The following is a 19,169-nucleotide window of genomic DNA, read 5'->3' on the forward strand; positions in this document are numbered from 1 at the left end:
CTGGATGCAAAAAAACATTTTTGAAGTAGGCTCAATAGTAAAGGTGGCCAAAGTAGAACAGCAGGGTTTAACTCACTCTAATTTTATACCCTTCTTTGAGGCTCTAATGGAGAAGAATTCTAATTTAAATTCTACATTTTCTGTACCTCGCCCGTATAAACAGGCAACGTCTCATATGATTTCCGTAAAACAAGCAATTAACCATCTTGTCCAAAAACAGCATATACATTTCTTCACTGGCCAGCAGTGGGAAATCGATCACCTTAAGCGAGCGAAAAGATGTATTATGCTCTGTGAAAAAAAAGAGAGCTGGATGACAAGTCGATTGGGCTGAGGGAAGCCACAAGGGCTAAAGATTCAAGAAAATATTGGCGCTTGATTGCGAAATACTGTGATTCAAGGCAGAGGGCACTACCCACACCAATTCCATAAAATGACTGGGTGGATTACATCTCCCTATTGTATGGAAATAGTAGCCCAGTCTCTCCATGATGACAAAAGGGGTTAAACCCACATCCATTGAATTGACTGAAATCGGCCACCCATCAGCAAAGGAAGTGCTAAGTTATATAAAGAATGCAAGAACCTCTGGGGCAGAAGATCCGAATGGAATCCCGATTGCACTAATTAAAAAGGTGATTTTTTTAGAGCCTCTTTTAAAATATTGCTTCCTCATGAATAAAATTCCCCTATCTCGGAAGGGGAGCCTTATAGTCTCACTGTATAAAAAAGGGCCGAAAACGGTGCTGACTAGTTTTAGACAGATTGCCCTCCTGGATTCCTCAGGCAAATTATTTGCAAAAAGCATATATTAAGCCATCTTCAACAATGAGTCTATGATCAGAATATCCTTCCCCCGGAACAAGCTGGTTTTAGAGAGAACCACGGCACCTTGGATAATGTAGGGGTTGTCCAGACAATTGTAGAGAAATATGTTTTTGTCCAAGGAATGTTAATATATACAGCTTTTATTGATTTATCCATGCTGTTTGACAAAGTGGACAGCCAAACGCTGTGGTCCTTCTTGGCATGTCTTATCATCTCTTGGGTATGATTATGGAATTGCATACAGACACATGGTGCAAGGTTCTGATTAGAGGTTCGCAGGGGCTATCATGTAAAATTAGAACACATAATGGGCTCAAACAGGGTTGCTATTGGCACATCTTTTATTTTCCCTGTATGTTGCTCATCTCTGAACTCGGTAAGGGTAGATACCCCAAAAATTACTACCATGTCCATTGGTTCTCTATTAACGATGTTGCAATATTCGATCTAACGCCTATTTGCCTGCAAAGCTGTCTAGAAGCCTTAAGTAAATATGCAGTTGCTCATCTCTTGAAAATCAATATCGCAAAAAGTAAGATTTTGGTATTTCGTAAGAAAGGGCATAAAATAAGGAGATGTTTAAAATGGATGCTTGGTTACAAAAAACTGGAACTGGTTGACTGGTATTTATATTTGGGGAAGGTTTTTTCTAATACTGGCTGAGATTCAGAGCATATTAAACATTGTGTCAGTAAAGCTGTCTCCCAGGTAAGTGCACTAAACAGATTCTACAAAACTTGCGGGAGACCCCACTTTGGCCATGTTTTATCTGTTTTTAAGGTCAAAATCCCCCCTCGTTAACATATGCTGCCGAGGTGCTGGACATGAACTATTGGCTTTCTTTCGATAAGGTGGAAGGAAGAATCTTGTGTCAAATTTGCAATTTAACCTCCTTGGCAACCCCACATGCACTACGCCTCGAATTTGGATTAGTCGCGTCCTTTACCCTATCCCTGGCTGTAGTTCTTAGGTGGGATAATTCCCTATTTTTGAGAGAGGAGGGCACACTTAGGGCTGCCCTGAGAATAGAAATTTTTGACATGCAAAAGGAACAAGCAACATTTTTTAGATACATTCGGCCTTAGTTTGAATTCCGCTTCTCCTATGTCCAAACCTGTATTGACACAACTTCTAAAGAAGTTACAGTCCCTATTAGTTTGGCGAGAGATGCGGCCTCCAGCCAGTTCAGGTCCAGTAATGAGGCGGTCATGGGGAGTGCTTTGGAGAATAAACCACAGCCTTATTTGACTTGGAATATCCCTCACAGGATTAGAAGGCTGATTCTCCTAATGAGACTTAGTTTGCTGCCTCTAAGAGATGTTACTGGTATCTGGGATAAAGCACCTAGAAAGAATAGAATGTGTGAATTGTGCCAGATCGAAGATCTTAATCATGTGCTTTTCGTATACCCAAAGCTGCAAAGTGCCAGGCGATAGTTTTTAAATATAATATCAACTCTGCCCAGGAGGCAAGATCTTTGGTTCTATCCCCTCCGAATGAAATGGTTTGTTTTAAGATATATCCAATGTTTAAAATATTTCTGCCTATTTATTAGGAATTTCTTTTAATGTCTTATGTATTTATAGCACTATTTGCACATTTCTCATTATGTCGATAAAATAAATTTACTGGTTGGTGAATTGACTGTATTTTGTATTTTAGCCCAATTTGAACACTTCTCAGTATGTTTGATAAAAGAATATCCATAGCAATGCATAAGGAAGAATTTTGTTTTATATGTATGCTTTGTTTCTTTTTCTTTTTACCTGAAGGTGTGCTTTCTGTGGACCTCCGTAGGTGTTCCATAACAAATTAAATAAATACATTTAATATTGGAGTGTGGAATCTCGAACTATAATAAGTGGCCCAGGTACACAAGTATGACTGTACAGAAGAGGTTGGTTATACCCAGATGAATGCATATTGCCCCCTGGTCAATCTCGGGATGGGCTGGGTGAACAAGGGGCAGAAGAAATGGGGTGTTCGCTATTTTGATGGAAAGCAGATTGCAATGGAACAGAGGAGGAGGAGAGGGGGCTAACAGTTTCCCAAATGCTGAGCAAGGGGAAACCATTGAGAACAACCTTAGCTGTACTCCCACAAGCACTTGCCCAACAAACCTTAGATTTTTAATACAGAATATAGCAGGGATTACCAAACTTGTAGCTGATTCTGAGTGGGAGTCTTATGTGGATTCACACAATATAATACTTTGCATACTCCATATAGGAACAGGTTCTCTACCTATAGCCTGAATGCTACCAGGAAAGAGAAGGGGATGCCATTAGGAGGCTTAGCAATATGGGTTAGAAATGCTCCTGGCCTAAAAAAGAAACAGGTCCATATAGACTCCCCTGATATGCTAGCTTTAGAACTAAATATCTGTGGTGATTTAAAAATCAGGATCTTCAATGTGTGTAATAGAGTTGATTGGGGCTCCGACGATACCAATATGATTAGGATCTGAGATCAGGTATTATCTGAATCCGATGACAGCGTGAGAGCCTTGGTAGCAGGAGACCTAAACTGCACATTTAAGCCCCTAACCATGATTCATAGAGACCTGACCAAGGATTGGGATAAGATCTGGCAGGTCCCCCAGGTCTATCTTCCCCCAGTCAGGTGGTCTAAGAGAAGTAGCCAGGTGTTGACCCTCCCATTACAGCATGACCTGAGAGCCACCAACGGGAGAACAAAGTCAGACCCAAAAGGGGAGGTAACATATACTAGATCTGGCTATGCCAGTAGGATTGATTATTGCTAGGTTGCACTTAGCCTCAGGCCCCTAGTACATGATATGGTAGCGGCCAATCGCCTAGACAGCGGTCACAATGCCTTGACCCTGTCCCTAATGAACCTGGGTAGCAACTTTGCTGAAAAAGGTAGCTGGGGTAAAAAGGACCTGGTAGTACTCTCTGTCATGAATAACACACGATCTATTAGATGCAACTGGGTGGAGACTCATCCTGAGGCACTCGAACCAGTGAAACCCTTAGTACACCAGAACATTGAAGAACTGTCCAAACACCCCAAAGATAGGTTAATTAGAAAGTTGCCTACTAGTCATGAACCAGGACTGTAGGAAAGCCAAGGCTAATCTACTCTGTGCAGCAACATCTAATGCTCACTCAAACCTGATGATTTGCAGACGAAACTATAAGAAAGAGTTTGAGTCAGCTAGGAAGAGCTGGGAAGATTCTCTTTGGACCACCCCCAAAAGGCATCTGTGGCCAAGGATTCCAAATCCTTTTGGAAAGAAGCAGCCTACTGGTTAAATTGCAGGGAACAGAAGCTGGAGTTCACAGTCCAGCCTGAGGGTTGGGTGACCCTCTTTGGGGCGCTTTATGCTCAAGGTGACTGCGAGTTAGAGGCACTCCTAGGAGAAAAAGAGAAAATCCAGGATGAAGTTGCAGAGGCCCTTGTGTTCTCCATGGAAGAAACCCGGGTGGCAATTGGTTTTATTACAGCAGCCAAAGCCACAGGACTCGATCGCATTCCAAACGACTTGTTTTTAAGTGCTAACCTGGCCAACAAAGGCCTATCAGTTTAATTGATTCATTGCAAAGACAATTATGCAAACAGGTGTTGTGACAAGTCCAGGATTGGATCTCAGAGCACCATATTTTTATCGACTTCCAAGAAGGCATTCATGCGAACATTAGCACGTTGGACCAGGTGTTCTATTTTTTATGTATCTACTGGAGGGAGGTACTATTAGGGGTGGCAAACTGTATGTAGCATTTGTGGACTTACGTACTGCATTTTATTTGGTCCTGCGTGCAAAGCTGTTGAGAGTGTTGGGCAAAATGGGGTTGCACCACAAAATCTATTAGAAATTCTAATATGACTGCATTCCTCAAACACTGCAAAAAGTTAGGTGGGGGGACAACAACCAGCTCACTGAGCAATTCACTTTCACTTGTGTAGTGAGACATGGATGTGTTTGAGCGCCTACATTTTTCTCCCTCTTTATCAATGGTGTGATTAGTTACTCGGAAATGGATAGAGTGATGCCCCAAAGGTGGGGGAGCATAGAGTTCCAGATTTACTGTTCGCAGATGACACCCTTTTAGTTTCCAAATCCATCCTTGGTCTTCAACAATTATGGAATAATGTTATTAAATTCTGCAAGGAACATGGCCTGTTATTAAATGAGGCAAAAACAAAATATATGATATTCTCAAAGGGAACTCCAAGCCATCTAAGTGGCAAATGTATGTAGGAGAATGCCCCCTTGAGCGAGTTTTTGCATTTGATTATATAGGTATTCACCTAACCACAAATTTAAGTTTGGCACCACAAATCAAAAAGGCACTGGCATCCTTAATCCAACAAACCACTCACCTAGGTAAGATACATAAAAAACAGTATCTAGGAAAGTGGGTCCAGCCCAAGAGATCTATAATACTAAAATACTGGGGGGACCCTCTATGGGGCTGAACTGTGGGGTATAGGAAATATAAACTCCCTTATTTCAGTAGAAAACAGAACATTTTACAGAATAAGATGGGCTATAAGCAGCTAATGTTCTGGCATTGCTTGTGGTCGGTAAATGAGCTCACACCATATAGAGCAGAGACAATAGATATCCTAAGCGATCCCAGGCTAACTCCATCTTATGGTTTAGCTGTTTGAAGAATCTACTGAAGAGTCTTGGGATGGAGGAGTACTGGATCACTCCAGGAAAACGTGTCCTTATTCCAGAGTGCAGGGTAAAAAAGATCTACTGGGATGGCATTATGGAGAAGGAGTCGGCTCAACTGGTGGGCCCTTTTATCTAAGAGTTTACTCATTTAAAATGTGCTCCTTAATTTGAAGAAACCATCGATTAAATTGTTCCTCCTCTGGCAAGGAAATTATTTATTCAATACTGTTTTAAAACCCTGCCAACTAAATTATTCTGTAAAAAGAGGTGTAGCAATCCCTCCGTAGACAACCAGTGTCTGGCATGTAATGCTTGTCCAGAATCAATTGTCCAGTTTTGCTTTTTTTCCCCTATTACAAAAATCTGAGGGTTAAGTGGATTGGGCCATTATGTAGACTGGCACGACTGGGGCTATGAGAATACTATCTACCATTACATGTAGGACAGTGGTATTGGGTCTTGCCAGATTTTGGTATGCACTACGGATCAAACGCTCTAAATGTATGAAATAGTCTCCCAAATTACTGTATGTTAAAACCGGCGCTTTCTTTTATCGACTTTTAATCCTGCATATTCTTTTTAATTAATGCTAAATATTGTATTTCGTATATTTCTAACCTTTGCAGAATACTGTATTTTGCATGCTTTTGTTATTATTTATATTATTTTTATAGCACTTTGCACTTTATAAGATCCTTGCAATCGAAAATAAAGTATTTGAAAAAAAGAAAAAAAAAAAATATATATATATTGGCAGCGTGATCAAGGGCTTTCCGCCCGTAACGCGTCGCTGGTTCTGTTTTAATCTGTAATAAAATTACCATCTTTGCTGAATTGCTGGTCCGGTCCTCTTCCTTGCTGGCGTGGAGGCGGTGTCTGCGAGCGCAGAGCAGGCTGGGGAGGAATCTTTCTTCATATATATATATATATATATATATATATATATATATATATATATATATATATATATATATATATATATATATATATAACCTACTGGCAGTCGCCAGTAGCTAGTTATAGTTAGGACCTAGTTTCCATAGGGAATCCGCAACATTCTATATAGGATAACTTTGGCGCCGGTCGCCAAATGTTCGCGAATTTCTCCAAGAAGATGGCCTGCTCCGCTCCGGTCCTTTCCTGAAAGTTTGGGGGTGATTCGTAAAGCGGGGGCTGAGAAAAAAGGGAATCCCAAAATGTGTTTTCCCCATGCAATTTTCCATGGGGTCATTTAAGTCGGGCTTCAGCCCGAACTGCTGAACGGTATTGCACTAAATTTGGCAAAAAGGTAGAGTTTGGTTCGCAGATGACGCTTTTTGTTAAATGGTGTAAATCCGTGCAGTAGTTCCAGGGAAAATCAAAAGTAAAATCAAAGATATATCTGTGGACGAAGTACCGTCCAAGGATTATACGCCTACCCTTAGGAGCCCGAGCTGCATGCTAATTGGCTGTCAACTGTCTGTCAACACTCGAAACCAGGAAGTGTTGGCAGCCATCTTGTGCCTCGGTAGAAGTGAGGCACAAGACATCTGAAAAAGAAGTGCGCAAAAGACGCAAAGGGGGCAGGCTAGAAACACCCTGACCCCCTAGGCCTGCTCAGTGGGTCCCACAACATTTTTCTTTTTTTTGAAACGCCGGATACACTCATCCTGCGCGCATCCTGCTGCTAAAAAAAGAAAAAACTTTAGCCCCCGGGGGGCCAAATCCTGGGGGCGTTTGTAAAAAAATAGTGTGGGGGGTCCCAATCCCTCCACACTACCTCAGGGACCGCCATCCCTGGGCTTATTTATATTACATATGGGGGTCTCTCAGGCCCCCCCGGCCCCGGGGACCACCACCACCGGGGCTTTTTACAATTGGGTGGGGGCCCTCAGGTCCCCCCAGCCCCGGGGATGCAACCCCCGGGGCTTCTTAGAATTGGGTGGGGGGCTCCCAGGCTCCTCCAGCCCGGGGACCGTCACCCCCCAGGGGCTTGAAACAAATGTGGGAGGGGGCCACTCTGCCCCCTCCTGGAGCCTTGTAGAGGCCCTGGGGACCGCCACCCCCCAGGGCCAGCTCCTGCAGTGTCCCGGGGTGCCCACTCTCGGGATACTGCTATTTGCAATGACCATTGCAAACTGCTTTGCCTCATTGAAGCGAGAGCAGGGAAACCTGCTCTTGCTTCAATGAAGCAAAGCAGAATGCTTTTCCATATGGGAAGCAGCATGTTAGCTGCACCCCATATGGAAAATCAATGCCGGGTCCCACAGGAGGCGTGGAGCCAACGGGACCTTGGGGGGATTGGGGACCCCCCACGATCCCCGGAGCTACCAGTGACCCGGGAGGGGGGCCCGCGGCCCACCTCCCCGTTAAAATGTGGCGCGTTTTAAGTTGGAGAATTAATTCCTCTTCAATCCAGAGGTCCCCTAGGGGCCAACTATCCCACCAGGTACCTCCAGTAAGCGCCACGGAGCTGCATTGCAGAGTGTTGTAAAAAGGGGCGTGGCCTCTCTGTAATGCAGCTCCCTGGCGCATACTGGAGGTACCTGGTGGGCTAGTTGGCCCACAGGGGACCTCAGGATTGAAGAAGAATTAATTCCCCAACTTAAAACGCCCCACAGGGCGTGTTTGCACACATGTCACCTCAGGCACCGCCCCCTTCCTTCAGCATTGTGCAAATATTGCTCTAAAATCAGTCGAACTATGAATTCCGATTTACTCACCTGTTATCAGGATTGACCTCAGTGCTGCAACTTTAAGCCCAGTAGTGATCTTGAAAAGTAATTTTAACTATACTTGCAGGTTACTTGAATTTCCTTCCATTGGAATCCATTGTGTGGTTTTCACCAGAAAAGTTTCCAAGTGTTTTGTTTTGGAACTTTAACAAATTCCTATAAAATCAACCGAACTACGAATTCCAATTTACTAACCTGTTACCAGGAGAGAACCCAGGGCTGCATCTTTTAGCACAGCACTGTCCATGAAAAGTAATTTTAACCGTACTTACCGTAACTTGTATTTCTTTCCATAGGAATCCATTGTGTGGATTTCACCAGAAAAGTTTCTAAGTGTAGAGTTTTGGAACTTTAAAATATTCCTATAAAGTCAGCAGAACTACGAATTCCGATTTACTCACCTGTTATCAGGAGTGACCTCAGTGCTGCAACTTTAAGCCCAGTACTGATCCTGAAAAGTAATTCTAACCGTACTTACCAGTAACTTGTATTTCCTTCCATAGGAATCCATTGTGTGCATTTCACCAGAAAAGTTTGTAAGTGTGGAGTTTTGGAACTTTAAAATATTCCAATAAAATCAGCAGAACTATGAATTCCGATTTTATCACCTGTTATCAGGAGTGACTTCAGTGCTGCAACTTTAAGCCCAATACTGATCCTGAAAAGTAATTTTAACCATACTTACCAGTTACTTGAATTTCCTTCCATAGGAATCCATTGTGTGGTTTCACCAGAAAATTTTCTAAGAGTGGAGTTTTGGAACTATAGAATATTCCTATAAAATCAGCAGAACTACGAATCCTCACCTGTTATCAGGAGTGACCTCAGTGCTGCATCTTTTAGCCCAGCACTGACCCTGAAAAGTAATTCTAAGCGTACTTATTAGTAACTTGTATTTCCTTCCATAGGAATCCATTGTGTGATTTTCACCAGAAAGGTTTCTAGTTGTTGATTTTTGAAATGTACAAATATTCCTCTATAATCAGCCGAACTACGAATTGCGATTTACTCACCTGTTAGCACAAGAGAACCCAGTGCTGCATCTTTTAGCCCAGCACTGACGCTGAAAAATAATTCTAAGCGTACTTACCAGTAACTAGTATTTCCTTCCATAGGAATCCAATGTCTGGTTTTTAGCGGAAAAGTTTCTGTGTCTATTTTCACAAACTAAAAATATTCCTTAAAAATTGCCTGTATGACTTAAACGCATTCTTTCGACTGGTTACAGGAGATGCACCTGTGCCGGATCAAGGGTCCACCACTGAGTAAGAAACAGTAACGTTAACACTACTTACCTGATAAGTGAATTTCCTCCCATAGGCTAACATTGGTGATTCTATGTGAAAAAGTTTCTTACTGTCAACTTTTAAAATACAATAATATTCCTTAAAAATCACTACTGTAACCAAAACGCTTTTACTCAACTGTTTACAGGAGAATTCCCAGGACTTAATCTAGGATTCAGTCCTCTGGTTAGAAAAGTAATCCAAAAAGTAACGAATTGCATTTGACTAGAAATTCACATTGAGCTCAATGTTGCATTGTATCTAAAATTATGTTGTGCATTGCAACAACTGAAATTACTGTACTTAAAAGTCTATTGTTTATTTGCAAAGTATTTAAAGTAAAGTAATTCATTCTGAGAAAGTATATTTTGTAATGTAATGGATAATGTAATTATAATGTAATTTACAAAATATAATTGCTAAAAAAAAGTTTAAAAAAATGTATTAAATCAGTATCTAAGCAAATAAATATAATAATTAATACATTTACAAATTGTCATTTACAAAACCTTTGTAATTCACTGAAAAAAACATAGGTTTCAGGCCTGATATAGTTAGGAATTAGCATTTAAAAAACCTTTGAAATTCACTGGAAAAAACATAGGTTTTAGGCATGTTATAGTTAGGAATTAGCATTTAAAAAACCTTTGAAATTCACAAAAAAGCATAGGTTTTAGGCATGTTATAGTTAGGAATTAGTATTTAAAAAACCTTTGAAATTCACAGAAAAAACATAGGTTTCACACACGTTATAGTTAGGAATTAGCATTTAAAAAACCTTAGAAATTCACTGAAAAAAACATAGGTTTCACACTTGTTATAGTTAGCTGGCCATTTCACTCATACATAACCATTGAAATTCCCCTGTTTTAGTTAGTTCAGCTAACTATAACTTGCGAGCCCGCAATCCACTGCTGATGACGTCACATATTACATCACTCATGACATGGTCAGTGACATCACTCATGACATCACTGATGACATCTCAAATGACATCACTGATGACATCACTGATGACATCAGTATCATATCTTAATCCCCTGTCCAGGATGTACACAGCAGGATTGCCATCTTCTGTATAATAACTCTGTACTAAAGTCACTACTAATGTCATCCTTGGATGACAGTTCCACTATACATAATGCCAAGCCATTTCATATCGAGGTAGAGTACCCCTGAGGGTATTTTGTGGGTATACAAGAACCACATTTTTACTGCTTAACGAGAGGAGAACCTTTCACACTGACACTAGATGCTGAGGACCCGGCCTACAGAAGCTCCAGCAATCAGTGGTCTGACATATCTTGCTATGTGTCCAACTCCAGACCAAGATGGGTTCCTTCATTCTCTCCCATCAGGTAATGGGGTTTGCTCCTTCCTAGGGAGATTCTTGCCTTTACACCCACATACATGCTAGGTACACTTTGGTACACTTAGATTGGGTTTGCATTTTAAGAGTACGCTCGATTACTGCCATGTAGCTATATGCCTGGATATATTAACTGGAATTGAACCTATTATTTACGCTATCAGTGCTTGTAATCTTATATATCTGTTTCTGTCTAATGATTGTCACAGCAAACATGTTTTATACTAGAATGATGCTGGTTCAACAAATGCATAATGAAAGTGTCCCCATTATTTATTCCGTATATCTCTCTGAGACTAAGTGAGCACGATTGACTGTGCGAAAGGTACTGTACTGTTTCCATAATCCCTGAAGGATCAAGGGTTGTAATGTTTGATAGTTGCCAGAAACTATTTGCTCCTTGGTAAGGTTAGTGGGCTTATGCTGACACTGTGAGCTAGCTGGTCTAAAGACTAACATATCCTTTGGGGGTGTCTGGAATCAGTCTAGACACCAATCCCTTAGTTTATGTAATGGAAACATGCGGATCCTATGTATTATTAGGAACCACACAACTACACTTACCTTATTCACACATATGGGTGGTTAAGTCAGTGTACAGTCTAGCTGCTGGCTACTGCTCGGTGGAACATGGAAGACGGAGGACCTCAAATGAGATAGTGGAGGACACAGTGAGTTCAGTAGGGCTGGGGCCGTGTTTTTAGGGTGTTACTTTTCATGGTTGGTGGGTCAGGATAGTTTACAGGGCTATGGTGTAGTCAGCGTCATTTTCAGGGATGGCAGGGTCTTGTAGTTTTCAGGGCTGGGGACAAGAAAGATTTTAGGGCTGGGGTTCAGGGTAGTTTTTAGGGCTGGGGGTTGCAGTAGTTTTTAGGGCATGGGGAAGTTGGGGTAGTTTTTTTAATTAGGCATTATGGTGTTAGGCCTAAGGGCAGTGGAGGGTGTTTGAGGTTCTGTTTTGGGACAGCACAGGGTAGAGCTCAGGAAAGTGTATGTAAAGGGGCAAGGTTTTAGGCCTCAGGAAAGGGGGAGGGGAATGGGTAGTCTATAGTATTAGGGCTAAGGAGGGGGCCCATAGTTTTGTTCAATTAGGGGTTAGGGTTTTAGGCCTAAGGACAATGGAAGGGGTTGGGGTAGTTTTAGGGACAGTGTGGGGGTAGGAGGAGGTCAGTGGAATGTTTTGGGCCTTAGGATGGGGGCCTATGGGGTATGTAGCTAAGGGAAGGGGTCAGAGTAGTGGTGAACTTAGCCATGTATACCCCTTTACCATTCATGCCTTTACCACGAAATTGCCTGGTAAAGGGATGCGTGGTAAAGGACCGAGTGGTTAAGGCTCATTCGTGGTTTGGGCTGCATGCATTGTTTAGCCATGCGTGCCTCTATCACACAACCCACATTTGTTAGGGCTGTGGTCCTCTTGGCACAAATGGTTTTCTGAAATGAGTGCATGTGGGCCATTCTTTCTTCTGCAGGAGTCCAAGAAGATCAGACTAGAGCTTTGTATAGCTCACCTGTGCAACTCACCTCTTGAAGCTGTCTTTTTATATTCTGCTGTTGTTCAAGCAGCCTCCAAGAGAGGGAGTGGTGTAAAGAACTCTTGGACACTTGGGCATGTAGTAACTCACAGCTATTATTTTGCACTGGCTGATCAGTGTTGCTGGTGTCTGATGGCCAACTATTAGCGGTCAGACATATTCTCTTCCTTCTCGATCAAGGAGCAGTTCCTCTTCAGGGGGCTTCATCCAGTTTTATCATACAATTATTACAGTCAAAGTAGCCTCCATGGGCCATAGCTGCTTTGCCGTGAAACCAGTCTAAAAGGCATTTATGCAACATTAAGTAGATGATTTAGGGCCATTTTATAAATTGACAGAGGGGATACGGCAACGGAGTTCCCACCCCTTCAATACAGCGGTCCCCCCACCAAATGTTATTGCTTGCCGACCTTAAGTTTGGCCACGGCAGAGACTACTCAGCCTTTACACCCCTGAAATGCCTGCTTGTCTGCCTGCCTAATTTAAATCCTATGTTTTATTTTTTTCTTACTAACATGGAGAATAGGAAACAGTAAAACCATTTCAATGCTCTTCCCGGCCTGGAAGAAGCCTCCCATGCAGAAGAGAGCATTAATGTTAATGTTAATGTTAATATTCATTTATTAAGCGCTCGTACGCCCAAGGGCTTCATGGCGCTGTAGGAGGGAACACAGCACAACGGTTAAAAATAGAGATAAAGCAACTCAGCAGTAAGCCTGGGAGAATAGCCAGGTTTTGAGAGAGTGTCTAAAGCTCAGAATGTTACCATCTCAGTTTCAATTGAAGAGGAAGGGAGTTGCAGAAGGTGGCTGCAAGATGATCAAAGCAGCAACCGCCTAGACGCTTCCTCTTGTAAGAAGGGACACTCAAAAGGGATTTGTGAGCTGACCGAAGATTGCGAGAAGGATCGTATATGATGAACAGATCTCTGATGAACTTAGGGCCAGAGTCATGTAGGGACTTAAATAAAATGCACCCTGTTTTGAAAGCAACTCGCTGCTCAACAGGCAGCCACTGTAGCTGTTTAAACCCTGATCTAATGGACTGCCTTTTAGAAAGGTTCAGAATAAGTCTGGCAGCCTGGTTTTGGACCAGCTGGAGGCGTTTTAACTCTCCAATTTGGAGCCCAAAGTAAAGGCTGTTGGAGAAGTCTAGTCGCAACAGGACCAAGGCAATAACAATCTGGGTAAGGGCAGCCGGAGAAAAGAAACAAGCAATTTTCTTGATTTTCTTTAGTTGAAAAAAGCTGGATGACACCACCGCGCCTACCTGTCTTTTCAGGGACAGATCCTCGCTAATTAGTACTCCAAGACTTTTAACTGAAGCTGACTTGGAGGGTGGGGCCCCCATGCTTGATGGCCAAAAGCATGGGTTCCAGCTTAGTACACTCTGCCCAGGCAAGACCAATTCAGTCTTGCCTGGGTTGAGTTTCAAATGATTGCAACTCATCCAACCCTGGATGTGAGACATGGCATTTTGAAATACCTCCACTGAGTCCTTGGTGTTCAAAGGGAAGATGAGTTGCAAATCATCTGCATAATTAAAGATGGTAACTTTCGCTTTTCTTAAGGAGTAAAATAGGGGGCGTAGGTATAAATTAAAAAGTAAAGGTGACAATGATGAGCCCTGAGGTACTCCACAGGTGGTGGAAATAGTGGGAGCTGTGAAAGAGCCTAATCTTACAGATTGAGTGCGGCCGGAGATGAATGAACGGATCCAACTCAACGCAGGGCACCTAAGACCAGCTTGTTTGACACGGTTGACCAAGATGGTATAGTCAACCGTGTCGAACGCAGCCGAGAGGTCCAGTAGCACCAGGGCTTGGTGGATCCCGTTATCCGCGTTCCGCCTCAGGGTATTTTGTACCGCCAGGATGACTGCCTCAGTCGAATGACATGGGCGAAAACCAGCTTGGTTGGGTTCGAGGTATTCAGTTTCTTCGACAAATTTGGACATATTGTCACAGACATGAGCCTCCAAGAGTTTAGCACAGTACGGCAGCAGTGATATGGGCCTATAGTTGAGCGGGTCAAGCGGGTTTGCTCCGACCTTCTTTATCAGGGGAATGAGTAGAGCCTTTTTGAGGTTGTTGGGGACTTTACCCTGTGAAAGAGATCCATTCAGCATAGAAAGCATGCCCTCAGGAATAGCAGTTCCCACCTCTCTCAAGATGTGCGGAGGGCAGATGTCATCGGGTGAGCCTGATTTGACCCTGCCGAACAGCTTAGATAGAGTATCACCATCAATAAGGGGAAATGATTCCAAAGTTGAAGAATTATAATACGCATCAGCCAAAGGGGGGGAGGACAGAGTAGTTGTTTTATAGTGCAGATTTTATCAAAGAAAAAAGAATTAAGTGAATTACAGAGGTCCTGAGTAGGAGCCACAGATTGAGTAGTTCTATCACTGCCACTAAGACCTTCAACGATATTAAACAATTCTTTTGATTTGTTACAGGAATTCAGGATTTTTTCCGAGAAGTAATCAGTTTTATGTTTTTGGACAAGTTTCAGATAGTCCTTTCGAGCCCTGCAGTAGTTGGCTTTATCTAGTGCCGAATAATCCGTTCGCCACTTCTGCTCTTTTTGACGAACTTCAAGTTTTAAAGTCTTCAGTTGAGGTGTGAACCACCTGTGGGCGTCATTGGGGTGGGAGCGGGGAGTATTAGAACAAGGGGCATGAACGTCAGCTGCTTGACGTAGCCAGTTGGTAAAGGCTTCTTCAGTCCCATCAATGTCCTGATCCAATGGGGGGAGGGATGAAGTCAAAGTGTCGATGAAGGCTGAGATGTCAGTGTTCTTCCGTATTCTAACTTTCCCACCTTTCTGGACAGGCTGCTTTCTACTTTTCGCGATAGAGATAGTGAAATGTATCAAAAAATGGTCCGTCCAAATACAAGGAGTAATGGAACTAATAACCAAGGGGATATTCTGTGACCATATTTGATCAAGGCTGTGCCCTTTTTCATGGGTGGGTAAGTGAATCTGTTTGATCAAGTTCAGGTCTAATAAGGTCTCTTTCAACGCGGCTGCCTGGGTGTCCAACGTAGTAGAGTTCAACCAAAGATTAAAGTCGCCCAGCAGCACGATTTTTTTGTGGTTGATAATTAAGGGGGCTAGGTGTTCTGCCAAAGATGCCGCAAATGTAGGCATGTTTTGAGGGGGACGGTAGATGAGGATCATTAGTAGTGATCCACTATCAGTGTCCATTTTAAAAATCATATTATTTGATCCTATGAGGTCAAGAGATGGTAAAAGTGAGAATTTGTGGGTGTTGCGAATAATAGCTGCGACTCCTCCACCCCTTTTGTCAGCAGGTCTATTAACATTTAAAATGTAGTAGTTAGAGGGGACAGCTGCTAAAATATAGGGTAAAGAATCTGTGTTAAGCCAAGTCTCTGTGAGGAGTAAGAGATCAGGTTGCTCGGCTTGTAGCAGAAAAAATATATCCATATTTATTTTATTTTTGAGATTTGTAAAGCGCCTGGTGACCCGAAGGCATCCCCGCGCTATAATACTGTGGTTAATACATATAATACATATGGTGTTTGACCATAGACCTGGTGTTTAAATAGTAACATTTAAGCGTGGTCTCTAAGTCCAGTGAGGGTAGAGGGGGAGTACAGGGATTGGGGCGCGTGGCTTTACCTGCAGTGTGCTTGGGTTTAAGAATGCCATAAGTAGCGGCGCGCTTTAGTGCATACGCTGGTAAAGCTGGACCCAGATTGTCTGTTGGTCTAAGTTGTATCAGGTCCTGGGAAGAATATGTGTATTTTTGGCCAGGGGTTCCAGCCCCTAGCCCCGGTCGGCCGTGGACGGGCACAGACGGGCTTGACTTATGCGCAACTTCGGCGCGCATTCGTCGCGCCCGCTGCGCTCGTCCACTGCGCTCCCGTATACACATTTGGTTTTATGCCCTGCCTCCCGGGAGAACTAGACCGCTAGATCCGGTCCAGCCCCACCCAAGATGGCGGCTCGCCTCGCCCTCCACACAAACGGCACCAGCCGCGGTGGAACAGGGCGGGATACAGAGAAATAAACAACACAGTGTTTTCTTTCTTCTTTAAAAAAAACCAAAAAAAATAGTTTCAGGATATTGGGGCATATTACCAAGGGCCATTATCGCCGCATTAGCGGGACTTTTTCCCGCTAATGCGGCGATAATTTCATGGCCCTATTACCAAGCTGTCGCTAACAACAGTTAGCAACAGCTTGTAGGTGATAGCGGGCATTTAGGGGCCCACTTTGCATGTCAGCGATAATTATCGCTAATGACACGGAAAGTCGCTAACATCGCTATCTCCAATTACCAACTTTTGGAAATATTTGCGCTAAGCGCGAATATCTCCAAAAGCTAACGCCTGCCCAGAGCAGTTTTTAGCCATGTTATCCAATGGTAGGTGGATAACATGGCTAAGAGCATTATCTCGGTAATGCATGAATATCGCTGACTTTTCAGCGATATTCATGCATTTCGGCCGATTTTTATCGCTTAGGAGATAAACCTTGATAAAAGCAAGGCTCCTAAGCGATAAAAATCGGCGAAGCACGGCGATAAAATTATTGCCGCTAACCAAGCATAGCGATAATAAAGAGATGCATCTTTCCGACGCAGGTATGTAACCCTGCCTTTATAAATGACTGACTGGTTGGCAGTCATTTATAAATTAGGTGAGGAAGCCTACTCAATCTCCATAGCGGAATGGAGGACTGCCCTCTTAAATATAAATCAGACCCATTGTTTCAGAGTCTGTCTCCACCTGCTTATAAGAACAGGACAACAGTCAACAGAAGGACAAGATCTACTTTGCTGTGCTCCATTATGGGACAGGCTACCCAGCACCACTCCTTACTCACCAAAACTGGGAATAATGTTGGCTGCATCAGGTGGGGTCATGGTTGCATATAATTCAATAACTTCAGCTCACAAATAGCATGGTGCTCTGGACGTTTGCTTTCATTGAACAACGTCATTCCTTCTATAAGTTGTAGTTCTGGTTTATCTCAGTTGATCCCGTTAAAATAGGACATTAACACCTCAGAACCCAATGATTTGTAAAACATTTCACAGGCCAGGCTCATAGCATCTTTGGTAACCTTGTACGATTTGGAAATATTAGTGTATTTGAGTCAGTAACATCTGTCTAGGATGAGAACATGCCCTGGCATACATACCATCTCTCTGGGCTACTTTAACATGTGCATGTGATATTCTTTTGACTTTATGCAGCAGAGCTCTCTTATGTAGCGGGATCTTACAATCCGCCACCACCAAGATGTCAAAATGTATTTGTGAGAACATCATATCAGTGCATTTTAGTGTGAAATTAAAGACTACAGACAAATAGTTGTAATAGAAATACCCAAAGGGCTAGTGATACTAAACTTAGCGATCGCAAACTCTCCCATTTGAAAAATTTGCAACGCCTAAAATATTTACAAAAATTTACTAAATTCATTTTAAGAGTCATTACAGTTTTAACCAATTTTAAAATGGTTTTCCTAATAGATACTTATTTGCAATTTGCATGGAGCAGGTTATCGGAGTATGATACAGATTGCAAATCAGAGCCATTTATATTAATGACTTGTGACCACAATTATGGTGCCAAACGATTGAAAAGTTTATATTTTCCAAGATAGGGCAGTAACTGATTTCCAAAGACCTCTTGGACTTTGAGAATCCTGGGTTGCAGCTTTGTGGGGGTAGGCAGTTGTCCCAGGAACACAGCCAAAGTTCACAGAATGTTTGCAAAATGGAAGTTTTTTTTAAAGTAGCCGAGTTTTCTTTTCAAACGTTGGGTTTCTTAAAAAATATAGGGGCATATTATCAAGGGGGTTTATCTCCGATAAAATTATCTCCCTATTACCTAGCTGTCGCTAACACCAGTTAGCGACAGCTAGTAGGAGATAGCGACCATCTTGGGCCCCACTTTGCATGTCAGTGATATTTATCACTAATGACATGCAAAGTGGGCGTTCCAAGATGTTAGCAACTGAAAACAGTCGCTAACATCGCTATCTCCTATTACCAACTTTTGGAGATATTCGCGCTAAGCACGAATATCTCCAAAAGCTAACACCTGCCCTGAGCAGTTCTTAGCCATGTTATCCAATGGGAGGTGGATAACATGGCTAAGGACATTAGCTCGCTAATGCATGAATATCGCTGACTTTTCAGCGATATTCATGCTTTGCGGCGATTTTTATCGCATTTGCGATAAACCTTGGTAATACCAAGGTTTATTTGCGGTAGAAATCACCGCAGCTCAGCGGTAAAGTTTTGTCTCTAACCAAGCAATAGCGATAATTATCGCTATTGCTTGGTAATATGCCCCATAGCTTTCAATGTTAAAATGCAAAGACCGGCAATGTGTTCTGCTATTTGTAGCCGGCAATTAGCTATGTCTTTGCACCCAATCATAGTGGATCATATTTTACCACCTGCCTAATTAATATAAATTTGGTAGCTTGATCCAGTTTTATTATCTATTTATATATCAGACTTATTCGTTTATGGGTTAGTTAACAAAATTATGTACCGGTCAAAATAAGTCCAGTCACAAATTGCAACAACATTTTGCGACCATTGTCTTACTATATCAGGCCATTAGTTTCTGAAATGCTCTGGTTTACACAATAATTGTTTAAATGTGCAGATATTAATGGCATGTGTAAATTGCATCAATAGCTTTGTTGATTTTGCACATGCAAACTGAAAACAAGTTAATGCAAGCAGAGTATATTTCGAGTTAGCAGCACCTTTATCCTGCTCCATAAAAAAAGAAAGAGA

This window comes from Lissotriton vulgaris, chromosome 6, assembly GCF_964263255.1.
Source record: "Lissotriton vulgaris chromosome 6, aLisVul1.2, whole genome shotgun sequence".
Taxonomy (NCBI): domain Eukaryota; kingdom Metazoa; phylum Chordata; class Amphibia; order Caudata; family Salamandridae; genus Lissotriton; species Lissotriton vulgaris.